This window comes from Aphelocoma coerulescens, chromosome 4 (assembly GCF_041296385.1).
Source record: "Aphelocoma coerulescens isolate FSJ_1873_10779 chromosome 4, UR_Acoe_1.0, whole genome shotgun sequence".
Classification (NCBI taxonomy): domain Eukaryota; kingdom Metazoa; phylum Chordata; class Aves; order Passeriformes; family Corvidae; genus Aphelocoma; species Aphelocoma coerulescens.
Genome location: NC_091017.1, coordinates 3,432,457 through 3,457,824, shown reverse-complemented (window position 1 = coordinate 3,457,824; position 25,368 = coordinate 3,432,457). Strand labels below are relative to the sequence as shown.

The 25,368-nt window shown below is 38.7% G+C and overlaps 1 long non-coding RNA gene across 1 annotated transcript; it reads right to left on the bottom strand.

Annotated features, from left to right (window-relative positions):
- Window positions 1–4,171: 4,171 nt before the first annotated feature.
- On the bottom strand, window positions 4,172–24,285 carry LOC138108909 (uncharacterized). Its single transcript, XR_011150109.1, has 5 exons — window positions 24,192–24,285; window positions 13,963–14,092; window positions 11,586–11,682; window positions 9,800–9,977; window positions 4,172–4,262 (listed from the first exon to the last, which is right to left on the bottom strand). It is a non-coding gene; the product is annotated as an uncharacterized lncRNA (long non-coding RNA).
- Window positions 24,286–25,368: the final 1,083 nt, after the last annotated feature.

Sequence of the window (25,368 nt, the reverse complement as noted above, 5' to 3'; positions counted from 1 at the left end):
TTGTGCCGTTTTGTGGCCAGGATAGGCCACCTGCTTGGGCATTATTTGGGTATCAGTAGCCTCTCACGCTGCTGTCTCAAAGCACACAGCCAGGACAGGCTGCTTGTGTAACTCTAATGTGTATTATGAACTTGCAGTGAGATGTATCAACTTGCTGAAGGACATAAGACTAAAAATGGCAAAACATATACCTAAGGATCCCTGCGCCATCTCAGACCTACAGACTTAAATTCTTGCAGAATGTTTAAAGATATGCAGCTAATACCTTGAAAGAAATGCATTTTATGGAACCTATTTTGACTAAGGAGTGGGAAAAAAAGAAATGAGAATTAGGGACATGGAAGCCCATACTGATATGTAAGTAAAAATGTGTGCATGTTTGCATGCAAAATCATGCAGCTTAAAAGCACACACAGCTTTGGGGGTTTTTGGTTACTTGGTTTTAATCTTTTCCAAGTCATGGTCCTCAAATTGGGTTTTCTATAATTGGTTTTAGCTGAGCTATACTGCATTGAATTTAGAAACCTTAAATCTTCTTCATCTTATGTTGTTTTTTGGAGATGAATATTGTAATAAATTTCATTTCATACTGGTAACAAGCCCAAGAGTTGAGCTAAATATTTACTGTTAGGAAAAATGTAATGCTTTTCTTTTTGAAGCAGAGCGGCTACAACACCGCCTGTAAATGTTTGTCATTTTTATTTCAGTATTAATAACCCTGTTTTTATGACCTCATTCAAGAAGCCCACAAGAAGCTGGCTGTTCTTTTTCTATCATGTTTGTGCCCTTTACATCATTTCCTACTTCTAATAACTAATGATGATAGGTAATTACTTAACAGATGGTAAAAGCTCTTTAATTGCTTTTAAGGACTACTGAGCTCTGCTGCATTTTGGGAGCATTAACTTCTGTGACTTTCCATCTTCCTCGGGTCATTCCAAGTTTGTTCAGCCATCATTAAATATTCAAGGACTTGGGATTTTTTTTTTTTTTAATCCAAAACTGGAGGTTAGTAACATGCTGCTTCAAACCATTGTTATTTCAAATACATTTCTTTTGTGAGGCCACTCTTAACACCAAGAAACCACGAGCCCTCTCTTTTCTCCCCGGGTGTGCTGAGCACAGCAGCATGTGCAGCCCAGGGCATCTGACCTTTAGTTACCAGAGATGCAGTTCTCTCTCTTTCCTGTAGCAACAAACTGTCACATCATTAACAGGAGGCTGGGGGGAAAAAAAGTCAAACCTTAAAACTCAAAGGGGCTGGTCTCATTAATGTCCTTACGCTGCATTTACATTATCTCCTGAGTTACACAGGCAGGAGAAATTCCACATCAGAGAGGGCAAAAGTGAGAGATGAAATTCATAGTTTAACACACACAGAGTTAGTGACCCTCTCTATAATTCCCTTGAGTAACTTTGAGTGTACTTTGAGTAAGTTGCACTTTAACCATGGTAAGTGCTGGCCTAATTAGTCAGACACACTGTACAACACCAGCAACTCTGCTGCTGCTTTTCCAGTTCTAACAGCTGTTTGTCTGGGTCTGTTTGGAAATGCGTACGAGGGGCTGTGGCTAAAGACACAGAATTGACTAAAAAAAAAAGTACTGCAGCACAAATTAGCAAAAACTACGTCTAGAAACAAATAATTCATTTTTACGATTGCCACTCAAACAAACTCTTGCATTTTGCATGAGACTGTTAAGTCGGAAATAATAAACAAATAAAGTTAGTAGAATTTCTTCAGCTTTAGGATCAAACAGCCCTCCTGGTATATAGCTACGGTTACAAATGATTAGGCTGTACATTTCTCATCTGATGCAAAGAGCTGCACACAGATTACTGGACACACCACATACGAGCTCTGGTTAAGTGTGCCCAGAAGTATAATTCACTGCTAAAAATAAATGTTTATGACTGATTTGTTGCTTAAAATAAAATAGGTACATAATATAACAAATGGATTATAAAATGGAGGTTGTGAAACTTCTACTTGAAGGAATATTGTAAATATCCCTCTCTATTTCTCACCCTCATACGTCAGTGTGTATTTATACTGCTGCAGCTGTCCATCCCTGTGTGGCACTCAGTGGCATTGCCACCTCCTTGCCATTCGGTCAGTGATTTAATATTTCAGAAACAGCTCCTGAGGTCAAATAATGCATTTGTTCTCATAACTTGTTCTCGTAACTAAGAGAAGTGCAGCGTGGCGTGCTGATTTTCCTCTGCATAGCTCTAAATTGCTCCGAGCACAGGTATCAACCTCCCATTTGTGTGCACTGAACCTGAGTGCCTCCTGTAACACTGCAATTTTAGTTTGGATTGAGAAGAAAATGATAGTGGTTTGCCCAATGAAAACCCAAACATGACCTCAACTTGTATTTTGTTCGATAATCTCCAGAACATTTAGTAAACTGCTGTTCTGAAGGGATTATGCTCACACATAGAGTGATACTTATAATCATCACCATACAAAAATGGACCCACTAGGTATTAATTTCTGATATACTAAGCACTTCCTTTGCAGTTCCATTGTCATCTGGCATCACTGTACCATAAATTTAGAGTGTTGCTGCATTGTTTTGTACCATGACTCTTTATGATTTAGCAATTCTAGGCCGATACAGCTGATTGTATGAGCCATTTGCATTTTCTGCTCTTTAGGAAGATAACAGATACTAAATCTAAATCTAAATACTTTTAAAATAGCACTATCTTTGCACAGCTTAATAAATTGTCATGAATAAGCAAAATCCTCGATCATGTTACACTCTAAATTAGCCTGGGCTTAACATGAGTTTGTAACAGATAAGGAAAAGAATGAATAAAACTGAGAACAAACCAACTGTAAGTCTGGGAAGGTTCCACATGGGAGGAAGCTCCAGGAAGTGTCCATGACTGAAATGCAAGGGAGAGAACTTGTGCCCCAAAAATTCTTCCAAGATGCTTTTAAAAAAAAAAAATTTAAAATTAATCTCAGAAATAATTATATTTTAAATATACTGGTGAATCAAGCAAATTCACACCATGAGACTGCATAAATAGTAGTTAGATCTAATATACTAGTATTTACTCTTGCAGCCCGAGAAAAGAAATGTAGTTCCTTTTCCATATCAGATTTTAAAAGCTGAAGCAGAAAATAGATCCTTTCCCTGCCTAAAAAAATGTACAAGGAGTACTGCTAGAAAATTGAGTCTTCCTTGTGCTCTTTGAAGTCCTCCAAAATGCACTAAAAGCAAGCACTTTGCAGAAGGCTCCCTGAAGCTGACAGGATTAGACCTGGGAATGGTCTATCGCCTTAGTTCCAGTCCATGACTCCCAATCCCAGCCAGAGCACTAAGCTCATTCCCAGCAAACCACGGGCTTGCCATCAGCCTCAGAGTGCCAGGTCATGGCCATTTCTGAGACAAAGCACAACCCTGAAGCATTCCAGGCTTGCCATCCTTGATAAAAGCAAAAACATATGCAGGAAGGGGAAACAAAGAAGCACCTATGGTTTAATTAAGAGCTGAAAAGCCACAGGTTTCTTCTGGGTATTTGAGCTAATCACAATATAAAATTATCATTTGGTAAGATTTTTTGGATTTGCTGCAGCTTCATGGCTCTAGCAGAAAGCATGTACAGGGATGTGTTTTCAAGGTTCTTGGCTAATGGGTTTCTGTATGTCTTCATCATATTTATTTGGATTGAAACAATAATATTAGAACTGCTCCCACAGCCTCTGGGTACTCCAGCACATAACTTGCACTACAGCAAAACTCTCTCACTACTAAAACAGGACCTCTGGCAATTTGTAGTTACAAAGAAAGTGTATTTTCAGAAGGCAAAATAAGCATGTTGATGTTATTAAACATGACAGTGGGTCAGTCTGGGGACAGGTCAAAAAAACTGAGCTGGAAAAAACATAAGTAAATAATCCATATTCCCATCTCCTGTCCCACTAAAATTTGTTAAAGCACTGCCGGAAGTCATCTCTGAGCCAATGGTGTAATTTATTCTAGAGAAGATAAGAGAGACATCAACACCTGACTGGCAGACCCCCCACTGCACGGTCCAGGATCCTCCCGCCACACCAGGCATCTGCTTGAAGCATACTTGGATTTGCTATCTCCTTTCCAAGGAATTCTGGGAAGTGAGAGGAAAGGAGATCTCACCTTACAAAGAGCTGGTTGCACTTGAGATCTCTGGACTCAGGGGCCCCCTGGACTTTGCTGGTGCAGAAGCACCCACGGGGAGCAGGGACAGCTCCTGCGGACCACGTCATCCTGAGGAAGAAAGATGGGGAAAAACTCAGTCCTCAGGTGGTTTGACAGAAATGAAAGTACAAGAATACCTATTTTTCATCCTTTGGTTGGAACCAGAAAAGTTTTCATGAGCTAAATAATGCACCACGAGGATCAGGTCAAACTCAATACATCCTGTTAAGATTTTTGTCCTAATGACAAGTGTGAGTGAGTGTAAGGAAATACTTAAGTAATGCTTCTGTGGAAAGGTGTCTGAGAAAAATATCAAGCACTGCTGCCAAAGTACTGTGAAAGTTTGCAAATCCAAAATCTTTGATAAAAGACTTCAAGACTGTGAAATAAACTTTACAGTTTTATTCATCATCCCAATAATCCTCACCAAACAGAGGCTGTGAATCTTCTGCAGACTGGGAGGTTAAGGAGAAGAATAAAATGTTGGTAGTAACATGAAACTATGTTTCATCTACATTTTTATACTCTTTAAATTTTTTTTTTTAAACTTGATTCCACTCTAGTGAAAGGAAAAATAATTAGGAAGAAGGAAAAATCAGCTTAAGTGAAATCAATACTTGACTGTTAGGTAGCAGCTGGGATTCTGACGGTCTGGTGCTTAAACAAACCTACATGGTGCCTTCAGGAGCTCCACAGTGCAACCACCATCTGTAACTCTGGAGCTAAAGGAATAGCAGGATGGCAAATAAATGATAGGAAGTAAAGAGAACTCATGGTATTATAGGTTTACCCCCTTTTCTTTCTCTATTTAATTTTCCAGGGGTGAAGTGACTAAAGAAAAGATAGAAACAGATTATCATTTATTCTGGTTGGGTTTTTTTCAGCTAAAACTTTAAATTTTTATAAAAGGTATAGCATCATTATTGCTGTGTCTACACCAGCACCACCTTCATCTCACTGAACTGCATACAAGTGCATTTACATTTAAAGAAGCAATCTTTCTTATCCTGATGATGTGAAATAACAAGCATTTTGGAATGAAATGGTAGTTTTTTATTTTTAAGCACCTGCATATAACATTACATCCCATAGTCTTAGTCTGTACAATTAATATTATCCATCTGATGAAAAGGAAACTCTATTTTTACTGGCAATAACAAAGAAATTCAGACCAGGAAAATACAATACGCATTTTTCAGAAAGGTCCCATCTATGGATGAGAATTTCTTACTATAGGAAAATGGTTCTAAAACCTCGTTACTGAAAAAAACAGTTATCTTGGAAAAAAGGATCAGACAATTTTCTTTAAAGCTCAACCATTATGAAGTGTGTTTGGGTTTTTTTTAATCCTTGGAAATCCACCTTCTCCTCTAGCAGCTCGGAACTTTTTTTCTCTTTATATTAAGTAAGGATAGATTTTCTTACTTATATAAAAAGCCTGTGGAAAGAAAAATCCTGCTTAATTCTTCACAGCAGATCTTTGAGCACAGACGTCCATAGAGCGACTCTACACTGCTCTGAAAAATGGGAATGAAGTTCTGGGTGCAGCTTACAGATTTGGGCTCTGCTCTAGAGAGATACCTTAAGCAGATAAGGATGAATCTTATTAAGCTAAATCCTTTCATTTCTGCCCTTGGACTCTGGGACAGGTTGAATGTGATTTCAGGAAAGATCATATCTGAGCTTTGGACTTTAAAAGCACTGAGAAAAACACACATGCCCACTTCAAACCTCTTTTTGATCTGGGAATACAAACCGTGGCTTGTGCCACTGTGTGAGCAGAGGATGGGGCACCAGGACACACCTCTGGAAACAGCTGGAGAAATTTAAGACTTCCATGCTGCTGAAAATAGCAATATTATTTGCCCAGCGGGTGCTTAATTTTCTTTGAGCAATGTTTTGTTCTTTAGCTGTCTCTAGCATTTGATTTGGGAAAATGAACTGCTGTGTGGCTGACAGATGTTTGAGTGAAATCACGGATTGTGATTTGGGGAAAATGATGGATAACATTCTTCACCCACTTACTTAAGGTGCTTTTTCCTCATTAAAAATGTATTTCATGCAAACTGAGTGCACCGTATAATCTTGTAGCTATGCAAGTAAAATTCACTTTTGGATTAAGAATACAACCCTTTAGCTTGCATGCAGAGGCATGAAGTCATCTATCTTAGTAGCTTTAGCTTGTGAAAGACAGAGGGACCAGAATGAGGAGTGCAGAATCATGGTACAGGTAGATGTGTGTGCAATACAGGTACATTCTGGCTTTCCTGGAGACTGGGGGAGACAAGAACACAGGCTCTTGAACCTCCTTCCACCAGGAGAGGGCTATCTGTGTTGCCCTCTAAAGATCTTATCAGTATACCCAGCCTAAGTATCTTGCATTTCAATGATTCTGTCAGGATAACACCAATCAGACCGATCAGCAGAGATCAGTTCCTCATTTTCTCACCTCTGTCTGTTGGTGGTGCCTTTCCTAGACTTGCATTAAACTGGGATTTTGGGAAGCTGGGGTTATACTGTAGTTCTGGGTTTGGGCAGGCTGTAACCCTGTGGTGTCTGGAATGCTTCATACTTCCCAAGCCTGAATTAATAATACCAATCCATTATTAAATGACCACTGGAAAAGGATACAGCAACAAGGAAGCCATTTCGTAAGAGCACACAAAAATAATTACCCTAATACATTTCTATCCAGGGAAAATGCACTTTAAATCTCATGGGAAAATGGGGTCTTTCGGGCTGCAACACCCTTCTGCTAATTCAAGGTTCACAGGACTTAGATAATACTGAGTGAGAGCTTCCAGCATTTTGCCATCCTCCTAACTTAACTAGAGATGTGGAAATACTGGTTTGCCAATTACCAGGCAGAGCATTTCCCCTGACTGCTCACAGATTAAGTGTCACAAAAATGTATCAGTTCTGAATGTTTCTCACTGGAGCATCACGTAAACACTTGCAGAAAGGGAAAAGCAGGAAAACTTTGAATTATAAACAAAAGAATTTGAATAATCACGATCAAGATTTTTAAAACTGTGCTTGCAAATAAGCACAAAATATTTCCATAGACCCAGGAATTCAGATGATAAAGTGCTCAGAAATGTTCTGCCAGAGGGCTATGTTTTCCCCTTCAAGAAGTTTTGATCCATCAGCAGCCATATGCTTTAATTTACTGGTTTATGCTCATTTTGGTGACATTTTGCTTCTGATAAGAAAAATCTAAGTGATCTAAAAATCTATGTGATGTTTCAAAATGAGTTTTCACTTAAAATGTATAATACATATGCGCAAACAGATTTTGATTTTGTCAAAACTTCTCCAGCAATATAATAACAACAGGAAAATAAGCAGGAACCATGAAAGGAGAAGAATAAATTGCCACTGAAGGAGACTGGGGCTTGGGGTCATGGAAGACCTTCACTGTTGTTAGACAATTATCTTCTCCACTGGCCAGGCAACATTATTGCTTTTGGTCAGCATGTAGGGACTGGATGTGCATGTTCCTGATTCTGCCTCACTGAAAGGGAATGGATTAAATGATCTGTTGAGAAAACTTCCCATTACAAATTTCTTCAGTTTTATGCTTTTTATAAGAAATAATGAAATTCTTAAGTTACCGGTTTCACAGACTAGTTTTTTTGGACCTACTCCATAAAACAATGGTGATTACAGAGTATTCTGAAATTCTGTTTCCATATAAGCTGGAGATATTAAAACAGACATGCTCAAATACAGGACACTCTGAATAAATGAAATCAGGTTGTATTTACAAGACTGCAGTAAAATATTTGCATTGGCATTAGGAAAACATTTGGGGAAATTCCCAGGTCTAGCTGGGATGCAGGACTTCCTGACTCTACATTATAGTGCAGGATTTGATTGTCTGTCTGTAGGTGAATGTCATGGCCAGGTCATCAGTAACAAGTCTCCAACCAGGTTCCAGTGAGAGATTCATAGACTTGAACTGATCCTTGCTTCTGATCCCGGTTTTGAACCTGTGGAGTCTTTCAATGTACAGCTTTAAGCAAACTTGGTGCTGTTCTAAGCAACTTTGGATATCAATACTTTTGAGAATGAAAAAGGGAAATTGTTCTTTGACCCTGATTTATGAAATAACCTGCACTCTTTTTAACCCATAAAGAGTGCATTCATTTTTGTCTTATGGAAAAAGCCAATTATGATACTTTGCCAGGGATGTTCTTTCCAATGAGATTCAGCTACTGCCATCTATTGATATATATTGTGAAGGGTCACTGGGAAAGTGCACATCTTCCCTGTACCTTTTCTTAGAGGACGGTAAAATATCAGGGGTGAGAAAAGGACACTGAAAGGATGCTTCTCCTTCCCAGCAGTGAAAAGCAGGGATTTGGAACTGGAAGAAAATATCGGTAGTCTGAGGGTGGGGTAAAGGCACGTGCAGATTTTATTTTAGAGGTACATTTTCCAACAAGAAGGGTAATATCAACACATACAGGGGTGATCTGTCACTAAATGACTCCTCTAAAAACCAGTCTGAGATGTGTAGCTGTGTTTTCCTCATTAGCTCATATTTAGATGAGTTGGTCAATGTTCAGCTCTTTAACATCAGCCCAACCTCACCGGACATGCAAATCCTCCAAGCCTTTGGACAAGAGCCTATTTCCAACCATCTGTGGAAGGAATGCACTGACCTGAATTAATTAACTGAAATTAAGCCAGTTTTTTAAAGGGATGAGACCAAAGCAGGAGATGCACTGAATTGGAATAAAAAGTGAGTTGTGACTTCCAGCAAAGCCCTGACTATGTGACAGGGAGCAAATTGTGAACTTGAGGAAAGCAGCTCTGGCAGAGTGACCTCATGGGAGTGGAGGAGAAAGCAGGGAAGGGGCCAAGGTAGCATTTCGTAATTTCTTGTTGTTGTGTATCCCAGCAAAATACTGCCATCCCTCAATCCTTCTTTTGGTTTCCCTGGTGCTGAGCAGCAAACAGTCATTATCTCCTCCAGTCTAAGACCCAGGGTCTGACAGCTGTATAATAGACCTAAGGGCTTTTTCAATGTTATGCCTTTCCTTTTCTCAAATAAACAACAAGGCTATTGCCAGGCTTTCATGAACATTTCTTCTCTCACTGCGTCTTTTACCTCTGATCTTGCAAAAATAAGAATTCTTCCCTTCTGAAAACGAGCTTACCTTGTCTAAACAGAAATCTGCTTTATTAATTTGTTCTCAGCTGAGATACAAAATATCCACTGCACACTTCCTGCACTATGTCAGCATCTTGCTAATTACTTAAGCAATTTTTTTTTTTTTTTTAAATGAGACATATTGGGGAGAGGCAGAGTCTGTCTTCAGTTACTCATTTCATTTACTCAAATTACAGCTTTCCAACCCAATACTGCAAAACAAGCACTCCAGGGTAAATTTGGAAGTCTGCTGTGTTACGATCCCCTAAGTATAATGCAATTAGAGCCATGCCATGAATGACTAACACTTTAGAAGCAATTATTTCATGACGAGGTGAATTTCTACCTCACAACAAATGTTTCTCAGGTTTTTGTGTGCTGGTGCTAAGAACATTAGAGAGATTAAACAAGCATTTATAATCATGAAGGGAAACCAGAGCGATCTTACTCTTGTTGGAGGCAGCTGAACTGGGGCAGCGGGGAACTGGAAGGTAACGGAGACCTGAAGGCTCCCTGTGTCCCCTGGATCAGGCTCTTCAGAGCTTGTTGATCCTGTTGTCCATGGCCAGGCTCTCCTGGATGAGAACACCACTGCAGTGCAGTGTGGCACAGAAGCATGATGGACACTGAGAAAATGAAGGGAATTAGCATTAACAAGCCAGTTAGCTGCTCTATGAGAGAGTGCTAAAGGCATGGATGTCTGATGTCAAGACTGTTCCTCAGGGAATTACAACCACCTATTGTCTACTAGGAATATACAAGTCATACACATTGTTGCCCAGTTTGGCTATTTTTTTAATTTATGGTATTGCAGTACTTTGACAATGGGTCAAAAGCTGAGTTACAGCTCCTAAAGCTCCCCGGTTACCTTGTGTGAAATATAAAAATAAAAATAAATAGTGCATTATTGCTAGTTCAATAAAATGCTATGCAAGAATAATAGGTCTTTTCCACTTGAAAACGGAGCTCCACACTTCTGGGGTGACATTCCCATTCCAAGGACTGCAAGCTCACCACAGGCATTTTCCTCCTCTCATTACTGCTCTGTTTCCCTTTCCAAACAAAAGTTACACTAGTTACTATTGTAACAGCCTGCACATAATCTGCTGAGAATAAATACCCATGTAATGAGCCTGAAATGATATGGTAATTTCTTAATTCAAAATAATTACATGGCTATTTGTGCCCTCCAAAATAAGGTATTACTTATTCAGCCCAAACAAATTGCTGTTTGCCCAGGTTTTGAACTCTGGTAAACAGTGGTGCAGCAGTCATGTGCATACTGAATCCTGAGACAATTTTGTGTTAGATGTTTACATACACAGAATTGGAAACAAATATTTGTCAAGGCAACAAGCAGCTTTTAGCACAACCAAGGGGAAAAAACCAAACCAGAAAGCCCTTGGAAATAGGACGAAAACATGGCCAAGTCAGAATGCTACAAGGGCACCAGCTGGCTCAAAGTCACCCAAGTGCCCTCTAAAACATCTCCCAAGCTTGAAAATGTTAGATAAGAGGATGGGAATTGTTTAGTTTATTTTGGCTTGTCATTTGTGTCTGAGTGCCTATCTCCCTGTGTCACCTGGAGATACAGATAGGAAAGCCACCACAGAAATGAAAATGGAAGGAGGAAAGGTAAGAAGGAGTGAGGGCAGACAGACCTTCAAGCCATTGATTCCAGCCAGCTTTCCTCGAGTCAATAAAACATCTTCCACAGGCTTTGACGAGGGCTGAGCAGGCCTAGATTTCAGAGCACTAATGAAAGATTTAAAATCCTCTCCTTGTGAGCCGTAGTAAAAGGCTCTCCATGAATGTGAATAATGTGAGCTGCAGTCATGACTATTGACTTCTCAAATTTCATGCTCTCTCAGACTGCAAAAAAGACTGTTAATGAAGGACTTGGAATTGGACTGATGCTGCTTTGTGGAGGAAGGCAGAACCCTTCAACACCCAGAGTGGAGATCAAGTACCTCACAGACACCACTGAGTGAAGCACATGAGTGGACTAAATGGAGTGCACTACTTTTTATCTGAGATTATTAAATATTTGGGCCTGGAATGAAAATTAAATCCACACTTGATTTTCTACTCCTCTATTATACAGCTACACTTCAAACACACTACGTTGAGTTTCATAGAAAAAAATAGGCAAACTGAAGAAGTAAGATGTTCAGAGGTTCACAGATTACAAAGAAATAATATATACTCTATTCTAACAAGGATTTGCAACTTACAACAGGGTGATCCAAAGGGTATGATGAATCAAACACAACCACTGTTCAGCTTCCAGAAGCATCTTGCATCTGCTAAGAGTCATTTGATGTTGTAGACCTGCAAGAAAGCAGAAAACGCAAGATTTTTTAACACAGGTGCCAAAATAGTAAAGCTTCATGTGACTTCAGTGGTAGCATTCATTTTTATGCATACTTTGAAATTTTTGTTTCAGCATTAAGTATCTCTTTATCTAGTTATATATTATAGCTGGACTATTCCAATACTTTCACTTAGCATCCCTGCTGCAGAAAAATCAGCATTGTACCCTCTGCTTCATTTGCTGAAGGCGTTCAAGGTGCAATTTCAAACACTTGACCATACCAGAAAAATTGCAGCTTTCTATAGCATCAGTAGAGTTATCATTAAAATCCCTCATCACTGGTCTTGCATTGTTTGGAAACAAGCCACATGTAAGAGTACAACACAACACCATGTGCTGGACTATTTATTTAATTGTTTACCCAGAAACCAGATTTTTTTTCTCATTTCTTGTATTTCTCAGGGCTCAGGAAGCAGGTTAGGTGCAGTGAAAAGTTGTCTTCCTGGAGGCAGTTTTCTGGTTGCTTTCTCTGAGGTGGTGTCACGAGGCTGAAGCGTCCTATAGCCCCTTCCTGTGCCCAGCTGCTTCCAGGCTGCTTTCTGCTCTTTCAGGTCAATTTAATTCAGCCTTGCTCTTTGCTAGGGCTGCCTTGCCATTCTGCACACCAGCATTGTTTTAGGTGCTCTTGATGCTAAATTAATTGCATATTTCCAAGAGAACATTGTGAAGCTCTCTACAATTTTCGATATGGATTCTTTAAAGCACCACAAGAGGAGAAAACCCCAACCACAGGGTCCAACATTCGAAATCCTGGTACAAGCAGCAGTGCCTGCAGGTGCTGACGTCCATTCTGAGTGATGATGGCCAGATTATATTAAACACATCAGCTAAAATGCTGGCTTTTATTCTAGTGTAAGCGTCATTATATCCACTCGGATAAATTTATTTATCCATCTCAATGATATTGCTTGTTTCAGCTTGCTTGGTTTTAATTCAGGCCTGAGCTGCTCTGCAATCATTTGTTCAAGTTTATGACACTACACGTTGTTGCCTAATAGCTTCATTTTGCTGAATTTCCATTTATTACTGTCACTATTACAGCAGGATTTAAATTTTTGCAACTTGCCTATCCTAGCATGAATGTAATTTCATTGACATTTAACACTGATCCTGAAGGCTCCTCTTTGACTGTTTGTCGCCTAAAGATCAAATACTTTTGCTGCTGACTTTTAAAATCAATTATAATCTTGCAGGATTTGGCTCAGAGGATAACCCAAAGTGAAAGGCAGGGAGTCTTAAGAGAGAGGGTTTCCCAATGCATTACATGAGATTGATTTTTCATGTGCAGAAACAAAAGGTCTACTAATGAGAAAAGAAAGAAAAGGAAAAAAAATCCAAATCCCTCAAAACAAACAAAAAAATCCCTAACCCAGAGCCTTTTCTATGATACTTGAAAAATATGAATAAATCTGGTTTTCAGTCATTGAAATTTTAGAATCTGGTGTAAAAGAATTAAACACCCATCAATAAATCCCTTTATTTAATGTTACAAAAATTTACATTTAAAATCTATTTAAACTACAATTTATCATTTTAATAACAATATTCCTCTCTCTGCTTTCCAATATTCATAGTTTCATAAAGTGGATCTGAACTAAATTTCCAAGTTCAATAAAAAAATTGAGGCAAACTGAAGTACTGTGCTGGGTGATTTTCCATCAAGAGATAAACAGATAAAAGCCTTCACTTTCAGAGTCGTTCCTTGTCAGTATAAATGACAAATACAGATTAATGGAATCCTCAGAAAAAGAATAATAGAGTATCTTAATGGAATGAGCAAATGTTTCCTTGAAAATACCCTTTCACACTATGCACCATAATTGTTCTTTAAATTCCCAGCGAGAGCATACATTTGCCTCACACTCTGAATTAGGTTGAAAAACATTTTAAGGTACCGAATTTGAAAACTGTTGGAGGAATTATTCACATATGGGTAAGCAGGAGGGCCACTAAAACCAGATTAAAACTAAATATATTTTAAAGGCAGACTTTAACAGCGTACTGAATAATCACATAAAACAGACATTAAAATGCACGATCTTGTGTAGCAGCTCTTGGTGATTGCTGTTGTTTGACCAATAATTGGGAGAAGCTGGGGGAAAGGCAGAGCCAGAAGGCAGAAACATGTGATGGGAAGTAACTGGGGAAGGTGGAGGAGCTACAGACAGAAAACCTGCCGAAGTTAAGGCAAGGCCAGATGGGCTGGCAGACAAGCCCAAGGTAATATAATTGCTTACCTGGGAGTGTGTGTGAGCCAGAATCCGCAGGATTGTCCTTTCCTTGTCTTTCCCAGCTGCACAGTGCTCCAGGTATCCTCTCCTCAGCCCTTCTGCTTTTCAGCCTCTCCTCCCCATGCTGAGAAGCTCCCTGTTAATGAGAAAATAGCCATTTCAGGAGCAAGCCAGAAGTTCCTGGGGGACACAGGGTGACCTTTCCAGATGGATATATTGACATGGAATTCAATTTATGAACTATTAACACATAATTTTACATAAAAATTACATCTCAAAGTATTTTCCTAACGCCAAAATTTTCTTCAGAAAATGGAGTACTAGGGTCTGCTTTAACTACATTGAAACAATATATTATACTAAACAGGACAACACATTCTACTTGAAAAACAATGATTGTCAATTGTATTTTCTTAGAATACTTCCTTCTGGGAATGTTTTTAGCACAAGAACTCCAACTTGCTGCAGAGTTGTGCACGTCATTATTTAGCTACACATATTCCAATTACTTCATCCTGGGAGAGGTGTTTATCAGCCCCACAGAGAAAACTCGAGGCCAGGCAATAATGGCAACAGGAGGGCTCATAACTGAAAGAAAAGGAACCAGATCACTTGCAGTGCTTAAGTGCAGTCAAAAATGCCATAACAAATTATGTCAAAATATGTTTCCAAATCAATGTTCTTTGAAATCTCCATGCACTGAAGGCAGATTTTAAAATTTTGTCTTCTCTGGAAATAAAAAAAACCACTGAAATATCCAAGGGGGGAACAACGTGCAATTTCCTCTCATCTGCTTGTGTCTATGCCCCGTGTTAGGACACAGCCTCAATAATGGTGGCCCTTAGCAGTGAGGCTAAGGGTAAAACAGTTAAAAAAATATAACTTGGGCTCCACAGAAAAAGTTAGAACGACAGACATGAATCTGGAGAACCCTATTGGTGCAATGAAAGTTTTACTTGGGGTAGAATCTTTGTAATTGAAATCTAAGTACAAATAAACATATGTGTAATGTAACTGTTCATGCACATACAAGACACTAAACGCAAAATCACAAAGATGTTCTGTCGTCAGAGCTCAGCATTAATTTACTTTCCAATTCCAGTCAATTTGTTATCACAAATGCTTTCAATTAAAATGTTTTATTTGATACAGGGTGAATTAAGTCAATCTTTTTATTCTGATGATAGAGATGCACTTAGCAGAATATAAAATAGTGATTTAATGGCTACTTAATGGTCTGAAGCTTTAAATGAACAAATCATAAATTAAGGCTTTTGTAGCCTTTTATGCTTTCCCATTTGGATCCTAAAAAAACAATTTGCATTCATTATGTAGGTCTAATATAGAATATCTTGCTCCCCAGTGACATTCAGCTGCATTCCAGTATTTGTCACAAGAGTGTGCTTGACAGTGCTGCCTTTGGAAGAGCTTTTAGGGTAAGGTGTGGGACACAGCCCTTCCTTGGACAGAATGATTTCAAACTTCTCCAGGTGACTCTGAATCTGCTCTAACATCCAGATTGAATCACACTAAATCCATTTCTTTGTCTGCAGTTCACTTCATCATCTCAGACCAGGCAGTAGGGATGGATCTTTGAAACCTGCTATGAAAACTGAGCACAGAACCTGGGTAAGTAAATCATAAGCTTGCAGTGAGACTATATGAAAGAAATTCCTTCCCAAAAGTCTTGGCAAACATTGCTACTTGAATCAGATCCACGAGCCAGTCTCCCCTTCTTCCTGAGTCACTGTTGATTACAACACATCAGTAATTTAGCAGCTAGGAAAAAAAAAAAACATTAAAAATAACTTCACACGCACTCACACATATATTTATGTGAGTTTTTAAAGATTCATCTTGGTTTAAAAATATAATTTTTGGATTAAAGTGTTTTGAATGAAAAAAAAAATCTGAAAAGAAATAGTCAAAGCTTAAAAAAAAAGAAAATCCCTTAGTGTTTTCTCTCTGAATGTAGTCTGAACTTCCAAAACAGAATTTATAATATTTTTCTTTCAAAATACCTGATTCAGTGCATTCTACAAGCAGAAAGTTTTTAAACACTATTACCAAAAGGAAAAATGACTGTTCTAACAATTTAATTCCATTTCCTGGGGCTTTTTCCCTCTTCTGCACATTCTGTGCTACTCCCTTTCCCTTTAGCACTGGTACCTGCCAAGAGGGCACACCGGGCTGGCCCCAGTGGTGCCACAAACGGGCTCTGTCTGTTAGCTGAGCCTTAATGCGGCGTGTTTGCATTTCCCCCCTGTGCTGCACGTTAGGGCTCACCATGATTTTACAGGCACTGTCATCTCCAGGTCATTTCAATCATTTCTGCCTCCTGTGCAGTTTCTTCCCATTAAGGAGCTGGGTTTGCAATAATTCTCCCCTGACCAATTACTTTTGGAAGCACCATTGTGCCTTTCCTCTTGTTCCCACTCTTAGATCCATTTTCAGCTTTTTCCATGTCGAAAGCCTACCAGGATTATATAATGACAATATTAGTATCTCAAATGGTACCTGAGAGCTTACATCCTCCTATTTCAAAACCTCATTATATTTTTAAAAAATAATAAATAACCCCATTTTAATGTCACATAAATTTATATGTGAACCCTCTGTCACAAAAAACTGGTCCAGCTGCCTCTGGGACTGTCAGCACAGTAAATAGATGGCATCAATAAAACAAGCTCAACCAAACAACATAATTCTCCACTTTTCAAGGGAAAAAAAAGCTGCAGCAGCAGCATCTCATGCAGTCTGATTTTTGATTAAAGAACCAAAACAAACCAGTGAAAAAACAACAAAACTTACTATGAGGCCTTCAGAAATCCATCTGCTTAGACTCTTCATATCTCTGTCACCTGGTAGGGACTTTGATATTTTAAATGAATTGGTCTATGGTAGCCCACAAAAAAAGAAATTTGCATAAAAATCAAGGGCTATTAAATGTTCTGACTAGCATTCAAGCATTTCTGCTGAATTCACAGATCACAAATACTGGAACAGAGTAAATTAGAGATGTGACAGCTGAACTACTATTAGGGTGTTAATGCACACCAGTCCTGTAAGCGAGTTTTCTGGAGAGGTTAAAGCTTAACTAACTTTTTACACTAAGAAAGGCTAACTGCATATTTTGTGACTTCCAGATCACTTCCATGTGTTGTGCTTCTTTTTGCATGCAGCCCTTTCTGCTGCTGGTGAGGTAGCCAAGCAAATGTTGAATCCAGACACTGAATGTATCTTCAAATAACTACTGAATTTATTACTGAGTAAAAGCAGGTTTCCTATCACTACCCTCACACCTCCTTCCCAGTACAAGTATTTCTAAAGTAAAATAATGCATGTAATGGCACCCTAACACACAAGATTTCTTCCAGTCAGGAGGAAATTTCATGTAATGATACTGTAGATTGTGTAATAAATGTTTCATAAGAAGTCAAAATTACAGGGCTCCTTGTCTAAGCATCTTAGGAGCATTGTGTTCTCAAAATACAAAGGATTAACCCTAAAAGACCCCAAACTTCTCTTTAGCAAGTTGTGCTTCAATCGTGAGTTTCATCCAGAGCTGCTGCTTTCTTTGTGACTTTCTTTTCTCATTTCCATCTCACTATTCTGCCTCTAATCCCTTCTACCTTCATCACCCTTCCTTTCCTCTGAGTTTGAGTTATCTCAGAGTCCAGGTTATATGGAGACTTGTTTTAAAGCACTGGAACATGTCAAAGGGGTTCAGATATTCTGACATGTGGGTTTTTACACATGGAAGTACTGCAATTACCACTGTAACTGATCCTTCAAGGGAGAAGTATCATGGTAGGTGGAAGAGCCAAAGTCCAGTCATGCAAACAGTTCCATTTACCAATTTACCCCGAAGTGACTGGAATTCTTTATGCACACTACATATTACTGTGTTTTTCATAGTTTAAAAGGACCATTGTTACCTCTCAAGTTGCTCATGAGCCAACAGAAAACATTGCTGAAGCAGCTCTTACCTTAACTTTAGACCAGGTTCTCTCTGAAACAATTGTGCACCCCAGTTTCAGGGGAATCTGACTTCCCGACCTTGATGTTGTTCCAGCATGGAGTCAGACCATGCCTGGGAACTCCTCCCTGGTTCCACAGGGCAAACACATGCTGCAAAATCCTAGCTCCAGTAGCATTTTGGCAAGAAATTCTAGAAATCAGGAGAGCTTTGTAAAAGCAAGCTTTTCCATCTAACTTTTCAATATTACTATTTAATTTGCAAGTTCTCTGCCAAACACTCTTTCATGCAAGTTCATTTGCATTTTTCTGCTACAGACTGAATTAGCAGAGGAATAAGAATATTCTAAGAAGCCACCAGACACATGAATGGTAGAAAGCCAAAGAATACTTTCAAAACTGCCAAGGATTGATATAAACATAAGGAAGAAACCACAAAGTGCTCCAATGAAAAGTTCTGACCAGGAACTCTTTCAAGCACGTCGTGGATTTGCAAGCAGCTGTTGTTGTGTTGACTAAAAGCATTTCAGCTCATATCTAGCTGCACAAAAGGTGTTTATTCACTTTTTAATCCTTAATCTTGCCAATATTTTCTATTTCTGAAATATAGATATTTATAACAGAATGCATCAAGATGTTATTTTGATACCTATGGTAACATCAAATCTCAAAAAAAACATATCCTCAGTGATAAAAATACTCATTCCTTGAGGTATCGAGAGCATATCACTGAGAACTGATTACAGCCTCATGGTGACTACATTTTACTAGTATGGATTTCTACAATATCAGGCAAATTTCTGAAGGGAATAATTTTTATAGGCTGTATTTAGCATTTACTTTGCCAATTATATTGTACAATTTGGGTATTTCACTAAATGTAAAGCAAAAACAAACTGTGTGCACAGACATATGAGAGTATAAATACATATGTACCTAAATCCTTATCAATGTTTTAGAGTTTTATAGTGTCAATTTTAAGATTTTTATATTATCAATGTTTTACAATAACAGCACAATGGAGAACCATTCCACTAGCTCTACACCAGAAGCTTTAAATTTGGTTAAAACATTCTGGGTTTGGTTGTGTTTTATAATTAATATTAACATTACAGTTTTCCAAGGGATACCATTTAGGCAAACAATCAGTAGTTCACAAAAAGTATGTGAAAGTCACCCGTTTTCCAGTTTTTACAAATGTCAGCATATAAATTAACAGCCACTTAAAACAAAAAGCTACTGATACAGCAAAAGCAGAAATCACAGAACTATCTAAAATACTCTGTGAGCATTTGCAAATGATTACTGACAAAACAGTCATCAGTACAAACATTCTTCACACACACAGAAAAGACAATAAATAAAATTACACTTCCAAGTCCTGTATGTGTTTCAGCTGTTGAGAGACTTACTGAAGTTTTGCTAAAAAACTTCTTTAAAAAAACCCAGAAACTGACATGAATACTGGAAAATTTTTAGAAAGGATCTACGGTTTTTGACTGACACAGTTTTTGACACTGATTTTAAGATTAATATCAATATTAATGACATAACTTCTGTAAAGGAAGTCCTAAGTTACTCTGAATTGAGTATGTAGAAATGGAAGCATCTTTTAAAAAATATTATATGGTCCATGATAACCCATTATTCAAATGGAGTGTGTTAGGCTGCTTTATTTCACAACCCACTAAATAAGTTTTATTTCAGTGCTTACTACTTTTCCTGTTGTGAAAAGAAAACAAAGTTTCAAAAGTTACTGATGAACATTCAAAGATGGAAACAATACCATTATTTTAAGTTCTATATCCTGCTCCTGTCCCTTTGTAAGGAGTAACTGAATTCAGAGAGAGTGACAAACCAAGGAAAGTGTAATTAGACATTAGAATATACAATTCCTACAGTTTTGATGTTGCTACTGTCTACTGTTGCTGTATTGCCAGAAAGCAAATTGTTAGCCCACAGATCTTTAAAATATGCACTCGGAGCAAGAGAAAGAATCTGCTGAGCAACCAGCAAGAGATGCACTGAGATGAATTTGATTTATTTGGGGAGCTCCACAATCAGCTAAACCATTTGGCATCAGCATAAGCACCTTCTTCAAGAAGCCTGCAAAGTGTGCCCTCTCACTGGTGCCTCCAAGAGTACTGAAATGGCATCTGACAAGCACTAGGCTCCATTTTTCATAAATACTTTGGTAGCTTCTTTCCTCAATGATTGCTTCCCGTGAACCTCAAGTGAATGAAAAAGAACAGACGCACAGGTAAGTCATGACTGAAATTTTTCATGAGCTTACATAAAACAGGTGCTTAGCAGTGAAAAGAGATGTTTAATAGAAGCTGTAGGAGTATTTCTTTATTGACAGGTCCTTCTCCTTCAGCAGACACTGCTGAAGCTCTGGCATTCTGGACCCTTTACAACAGCTCAGCACTTGGCCAGTCAGTAACTGAGTGACCTGCATGTTTTCCTAAAGGAAAAAAAACCCCAAATATTGTGGGTTTATTTCCTTCTTCTTATATTAGGCTAAAAATAATTCTGCCATTCTGATCTTTGAAGACAGTCACAAAGGTCTCTGTAAAAAACTGTTTCCAAAGAAATCTTTGCTTGTAGTAACTTAACTGATATGTCAATTTTGAGAGTGTTCAAGATGTGTAACTCAGGACATGCCAGAAAAAGCTGAGGTTGTAGATAGTGGGAAAGAATATTTCACAAACATGTCCATATCCCTCTTGAGAAATTTTAAGTAAACAGAGCATTATCCACCTTTTTAATTATTATTTGCTCGAGAGAGTTATGGGTTTGTACCAAATACTTAGGTCAAAATTTTAAACATTAGTTAGAAAAAATGGGTGCTTTTTATCCAACATACATTTTTGCAAGAATTTTGTAAGGCAAGTAGATGGGTTTATGTCACTGAATTCCTTTAAGTATTGATTCTAATCTACCTACACAAAGTCCTGCATGACTCATGGCATAACATACTTATCACAAACATAGTTTTTAGACTTGAGAAATACATATTTTCAAATTGATCTTCCATGATCAAATAACAATCTCAAAGAAGATACAGCTTTCCAAACTGATTTCTGCTGTTCTACTGTTTGTGCAAATCAGTTGTTTGCTACCTTTTTCTGTTTCACCTCAAAATATCTGCCAGGCTTGGAGAAACAGTGCACAACTGCATCATCAGGATAGAGCTGTTCACTTTGAGGCCTCGATCCCAAGCCATTAACATCAGTGAAAGTCTCTTATTGATTGCAGTGGATGGCAGAACAAGCTGTACCCAGGATGTGCTGCAAATTGCATTTGATGTGCTCTGGCTTTTTCCCTTTAGATACCTGTGTGATCATAGTAAAAGACAGTTTACCTTAAATTCTAACTGATTTTCAGAAGAGGGGCTCTTTTTTTTCCAAAGCATTGCCTAAATTGAGTTTCTTCTGATAGCCAATCAGTTCTAAGAATCAAAATTTTCTCTATTTCTGCTTCTTTTTCAGTTCATCAGCTCTCTCTCGGAGCCTCGCACAATGGTGTTCAGTAGGACCTTGAGAGACTCTGAAGATCCTGCACTGCTGAGGGGTGAAGGTAACGTAAATGAGGGAATGCATTCATGACCTTTGTTGTTCCAAGTTCCTAAGCAATAAGTTGCTTGCAGAAAATGATTTTTAGCTTTCCCACTGAACCAGTTAATTGCCTTCCCACTTTAAAAATGAATGGGATATGTGTGAGGGTATGGTGGCTCCTGCTGTTGCCTACACAAATGTGGTACCATCCAGGGTGGATACAGGTAGCAGCACATTTTACATGATGCTGCCAAGGCTTTGCAGTAACAAGCAATTCCACGTTCCTGCCCACTTTGCACCTGTGTTAATGCCACTTCCAAAGCTATTAAACAGGCATCCGTGCCCAGAGTGAGTCCTGCCCGCTTGGATGTGATAGATGAGAGCCAGAGTCTTTATGGTTTTCCTCCTTGGGACACTAAGATCCTAAGTAGCTGCTTTTCTCGCTCATGCCACACCAGAAGGTTGTTTTTCTCAAGTTGAACTCAGTGAGGCTTTATTGGCCTGAAAGTAGTCTCACTAAAGATGCCAAAAATGAATTCCTAACGTCCAGATTCTCGAAGATATAAAAGGTGAGAGTCACACATGGATATGCAACGCACTTTTTGTGTTAGTCTACAGAGGACTTCCTTGCAATTTTCCATACTTTCATGGAAATAAAAAACCAGTTTATGATTGGTATAATGTTGCTTTCTTTTCTCTTCTCTGGAAGCTTTAGAAAGGGATAAACATGCTTACTATGTACACTTTACTTTGTATTTCCCAGTCTTAATCTTCTCTTGTCTGAATTTACCCTTACTGTGTCTAAATTTCAGGACATGATGCCTGAACGGTCTCTTCCTGCAGTGCTGAACACTCTTCCAGGGACAGGGCCATACCCCCATAGCACCAAAGCCAGAAATTAAAAGCAAGTCCTCATGGGGGTCATGTCCCCTCCTCCCATTTCCACCTCTGGGTTTTTGCCTGATATTTCTGATTTACTCATCCAAGTGTTTTCTCCACTTGAAGTGGCTGCTCTACAGCTTTATTGTGATTCTTATTTACATCTATCATTATAATACTATTTGCTAAGTCGGGACAAATTCCTCAATCCTTTTTGTTTGGAAAAACTTCCAAAGGCAAAGGTGAAAACTGCAATGCTGTGGCTGCTGCTTGTCATTCTGCTCTGTGATCAAAGCACTCAATGCCCAACCCATCAGAAACCTGAACTGCAGCTCTCAGCCTGTATTTCCACCTGCCATCTTTCTTTCACCTGACTCTGAAGTAGGTGAAAGACTCTGAAGTCTGACACCTCAGACCTGTGGTATTCTCAGGCACCACATTGGAGCACTTTTACTTCTTCTTCCCAACTTTAATATCTACTGAACACACATCAGTACCCTGAAGTTCTTAGCCCAAGAGTGACAGCAATAGCAATTGGCTCCTGCAAAACTTCGGGAAGTTGGCCACTTTATTTCCTCAACTTTTTTTTTTTTTAGTAGAACATTTCAGCCAGACCCAAAACAGTAACATGCTAGATTGAAAAATAATTTTAGTGAAGGTTTGTGTTTTAATTTAGTGAAACAAAAAATAAAGAAAACTAGGAAAAAAATTATTAAGCCTTATCTTTTCCTCCCGTGTAACAGAAAATAATAACTAAAACCACTCCCTCGGAGTCATTCTCAATTAAAATACTTTAAGTTTTGAACTTAGCAGCCAAAGAGATAAATCACTTTTGAGGAACACAGAACAGCAGCAAAAGAAATGTTATGTTACCCTTAATTCACCAATGTCAACCATCTTGATTATTTTCTTTTTGTATATACTTTGAAATTCAAGTATATACATTTCTGTTTAAAAACATCTTTGTGCATATATATATTCTAAATCCTAGCTGTGAGTTGTAAGAGCACACAAATAAGGACAGAATTTTGAGTAACGGAGTACTTTGGCATTTATGTTCATTGCATCTTTTACATTTTGCCCAACATAAACATCATTTCTGTTCCTTCCATGGGTAAAAACTGCAGGCACATGTGACTGCAAACACACAGAGCTGGGATTTTGTGTTTTCAAGGTCTATACAAAACAGATAGAGGTGTTTGCCAAAGGTTAAATATTTCTTATTGGCTTCAACCTCTGTTATTGATCTGGAGATTTATGGCTAAAATTGAGTAAATGATGTGACCTTGAACTAGGGCTCCTTGGATTTAAAGTGCAACTTGATTCAGCCTTATTTTGTATTTTATTTAATTAGGCATATATTTTGACTTCTCACCATGTGTCTTGTCTTTTGAGGGAGAGGGTAAAAGGGACATGTTGTGATTAAAGACGAAAACTTACAGCACCTTCTGTCATCCATTTTGAGGTGGGCCACAGACATTTTGGCCTGATTTTTCTTTTAACGCTTTCACAATCTCACGGAGGTGCCTGCATACACTTAAGGCAGTCAAAGCCCCTTATACAATGCAGTAGGAGTCTGACAATTCTGCTGATGTGTTTATTCCATAAAGTGGTGAGCCACCATGAGAAATCTCCATGGCCCACGGCTGAATTTTAAAGAAATGCATTGTTCTGACTGAAGATGGTTCACGTTTTAGAACAACAACAGCTACAAAATGCTATTGGTGCCACTGCAAGTCACTTATACCCACCTAAGTGTGTATATGACACGACTGTGTGTGAGGGGAGAGACCAGAAAATATATTTTTTGCTTACACTGACCTGGAGTCATGGCTCTGCCAGCCTGAGGCAGCGACGGCTTCCAGCAGAGCTGGGATCAAGTGGAAAGCTCTGCTTGGCCCCTTGAGCCACCCAATCCTCCAGGCCAGGGTTCCTCTGGAACAGGGAAACACGCCATTAAAACTCCTGTGTGTATGGAACATGTCTGCCTGAAAAATTAAAAATGTATGATACTGCATTCTCCACAGGAGTTGGAAATAAAGTGTTACAATAATGAAATATTAATATTTAAAGTAGAGAAGTACAACCTCAGAACACAATATATCACACTACAGTTTAGTCACCAGCAATAACTGTTCTGCACTTGTGGACTAAATGTGCTGATGTAACAAAGGGAGCCAGGTGAAGACTATTTTTACTTCCACATATCTAAAATAAAAGTAATTTTAATAAAGTTTGGTTTGTTTATGAAATGGCTATCTTTTTAACAGTTATTGCTAACCTTAAGTGCAAAATTTGCTGATAATTTAAATCAAGTTCAGTTATACTCAAAACAACTTTCAAAATAAAGTAAGAAAGAAAGGAGGCCTGGATGCTTCAGGAAGATGTTCAGGTGCTGCTGTATTTATTGTGGCATTCAGGGGATTTCAGGAGATACCCTGTCACTGTATCCATTATCTCTTAGCTCGGAATGTCATGGTTTGCATGGCAGAAGCCCCAGAGGGAGTGGCACAGCACAGAGCTCTGGTTCGAGGCACTGGAGCTGGAGGCATTTCCCTGGCTTTGCTGTGCACAGGCCGCTGCCTCTGCTCATGCAGAGAGAGGAAATTAATCCAGCACATCCTCAGCAGCAGTATTAAGGCTTGGTTTGCACACAAGAGAGGATTATTCTCAATTTAAATAATTTTGTGTGTCAGGCTTATCTCAACAGCATGACTCCTCACAAGTTGCCACCTCCCAGCACCAGGGAATGAGGAGATAAGACGAGGACAACTGTTGTGGCCACCCAAAAAATGGGTGACTAAAAATAGAGAAGAGCTAAATCCAATGGTGGGATGGTAAGCAGGGTACCTGAGGGAAGGAGAGTTTCTGTCTTCAGCTTCTTGCATAATATGAACTGAATGGATAAAAAGCAACAACCTCCTACCAACTTTGTAGTTTAGCCATCAGATTGGACAATAATTACACAGAAATTTCACGTCAAGTTGAGATAAGAGCA